This window comes from Suricata suricatta, chromosome 13, assembly GCF_006229205.1.
Source record: "Suricata suricatta isolate VVHF042 chromosome 13, meerkat_22Aug2017_6uvM2_HiC, whole genome shotgun sequence".
Lineage (NCBI taxonomy): Eukaryota > Metazoa > Chordata > Mammalia > Carnivora > Herpestidae > Suricata > Suricata suricatta.
The window spans coordinates 85,861,719-85,864,793 of record NC_043712.1 but is presented as its reverse complement, the minus strand read 5'-3'; the positions used below and the strand labels follow the sequence as shown (position 1 = coordinate 85,864,793).

Here is a 3,075-nt window from a genome sequence, read left to right as displayed (position 1 = left end):
GGTGCGAGGCACCGACGGTTCCCCCAAGATGCTTTGTAAATGGTGCCAAACTACAGAATAATAAGGAGGTTTTCCATTTGAAAATAGCCATTAATACTTCTCAGGATATATATAGTTAAGATGTCCTCATCTTTACTTCTTCGAAAAATAGCCAAGGACTTCTCAATCCATTTGACCATCTCAAAACATTTTAAAATAATATTAAAAGTAAAATATATATTGGGAAAAACACCTAAACTATGCAAATTGTCATTTCCCTAAACATAAAGATCTACAACAAAGATTTTTCTTTTTAAAAAGTTCTTTTCATGTTTATTTATTTTTGAGAGAGAGAGAGAGAGAGAGAGAGAGAAGTGCAGAGTGCAAGTGGGGAAGGAACAGAGAGAGAGAGAGAGGGAGACACGAACTTGGAAACTGGCTCCAGGCTCTGAGCTGTCAGCACAGAGCCTGATGCGGGGCTTGAACTCACCAACCATGAGATCATGACCTGAGCTGAAGTTGGACACCTAAGCGACTGAACCACCCAGGAGTCCCTGACATAAAGACTTTTCTAAACATAAATATGTAAAACTGTTTCTGGTGTCAGTCTTATCTTAGATTTATATATACTTATATTTATAAATATAATTACTTATATATTTACATTATATATGTATTTTTAGTGTCACATGTATCCTATAAATGTGACACTAAAACTGGATGCAATATAGCTCTTTAAAGCAAAGTCTGATAGCTAAACTATATGTATATTCAAATATATATTCATACACAATATGAATATATCTATATTTTATATATGTTTAATATATTTGAAGAAGTAAAAGTAATTACCTCCCAATGTATCCTCTGAAATTGGATTTATTTAGGTCTGACTTAAAGAATGAATATTCAAGTCTCTCTCCTTATCCTTCAAAAACATTTAAATGTATTTACTTAGAATAATGCAATGTGCCCATTGCAAAGTCGGCTTCGTAAGGAGGAAGAGCAGTGCAGTCTATTTGATTGCTGTTCCAAATAAGGGACTTAGTCCCAGAGCTGGGCAATTCCCCTGGCGGTCTGCTCTTTTAGGTGGGCTGGGCACCAGGACAGATTGAATCTGTTCATTTCACTTCCGTTCAAGAAAAACACCAATTTTCTCCAGACCATTAAAGTATTCAGATATTGTCAAGGGCCAACCAAATCTATGTAAGAAGGTTAATATTCTCATTCTTATCTCAACCGTAACTATTTTTATAGTGAGTAAGGCACAGGAAACCCTGCCCCAGTTTCACAACTCCAAGAACAAACAAAAAACAAATATGTTACTTATGACATGTATCTAAAAGGAATACTTTTGTGTTAAATTTTAAATCAAATCTTAATCCTAAGCCGCTGTCATTTATTTTTAATGAGATGACATCGCTGTAAAGCAAAAGCTTATTTAAAATAAATCAGTTTAAAAGTGATTAATATTTTCCAAATAGGAATCACAGGCCAAGAAGGTGCAAAATGTCATGGTCAGTGCCTTGATTAGGCATGGTTAGTCAGCTGTGGTCTTCAGGGCTTTATTGTATTTGGTTAAATATCCTGGGCAAGATGTAAGTAAGCTGCACCCATACTATTCCCCTGAGGGATCCTAGTTGGCTCTGATAGGTGGGATGGAGAGTGAGTGCACAGACGGGGTTCGGGTCCTGCAGTTCACTTGTATCAGCCCCTAAGTATACTGACCCACAGAGTATTGCCCTGGGTGGAATTCTCAGCCCTTTGTCTCACTGATCCTGGACTGTACCCACATGTAAAATATTTGATCTGCTTAAAGGATTACTCCAATAGGTGGGTTGCTCTACGTTCTGCGTTGTAGATGATCATTTTCTCCTCTTGCAAGCAAAGAGAGCAACGTAGGAGAGGAGAATTAATCTAAATAACATTCAGACCTGGTGAACCAGATCATGGAGGGTTTCTTGCTAACGGAGCCAAATTGCAGATGGGCAGAGAGAGAAAGGGGCAGACGTGTAGCTAGATGGGGAGCAGGCAGACATGAGTGCCCGCCGCACACACGTTTGCACTGGAATTGCTGAAGGGAAGGTTATGAAATGCATCTGATGCGTTATTCAAATTATCTCAGTCTCTCCAGAGAGCGGCTGAGGACAAAGGTTCTAGGGCCCCGCCGACCCTCACAACACAAACAAGCTAGTCATCAATTACACACATAACACCCTGGATGTTTCAGTATAATGGTGATAGTAACTGTATAATCAAGTGGCCTGATCGCTGTTATTGAGACTTACTGTCTCTGACTCTAAAATTGGACACGATAGAGCTCTTTAAAACAAAGTTCTACAACTAAACGTAAAAACAATTAAAGCAACTCTACTGTTTGTTTTCAAGTGAGATGTAACACTTTGAGAGTGATGCTTATCTGACCTATTAGTATTGAAGAATATTCAAAAAGTCATGAATACACCACCGCTCTCAGGGAAGGGTTCCTGAGACCGTGTGTTCAGGAGTCCCTGGGACCAAATATACACAACCGAGCTTTGAGTTTGCTGGACTCCATTACGCTTTGTATTTTAACGTTTAATTATTTTTTTTGCGAGAGTGCAAGCAGAGGAGGGACAGAGAGAGGGAGTGAGAATCCGAAGGAGACTCCACTCTGTCCGTGTGGAGCCGCATGTGAGGCTCGAACCCACAGACTGCGAGATCACGACCTGAGCTGAAGTCGGATGTGGAACCGGCTGAGCCCCCCAAGCGCCCCTCCGTCACGCTGCTTTATGTCTGTCCCCAAGTAGAGTGACGAATCTTCATTTTATACGAATTTTGATTCACATAATGAAGCATTAATGTGCTTAATTAAGTAATTAGCACTTGCTAATTAGAATATCAATGCCTGTGTCAGTCATCTTAAAGGTATATTGACTAGTGAATGCTTTTTTAATTTTTTTTACCTCTTTGTTTTGGTCTAGATTACACATTCACTCCTTACTAATATAATTGCTTGAGCAAACACTTCTAGACCTCCCTTGACCACCCCACCCCGGGCGGTGCTTAAAAATAATCTGAGGACTTTTAAAAACAATACTGACCTCCCAGTCTCCC

The 3,075-nt window shown here is 39.5% G+C and overlaps 1 protein-coding gene across 1 annotated transcript in view; it reads left to right on the top strand.

Annotated features, from left to right (window-relative positions):
• LOC115275980 (contactin-associated protein-like 3) overlaps nucleotides 1-3,075 on the top strand; it is a 149,649-nt gene that overhangs the window by 143,269 nt on the left and 3,305 nt on the right. The gene's annotated exons all lie outside the window — the stretch shown is intronic.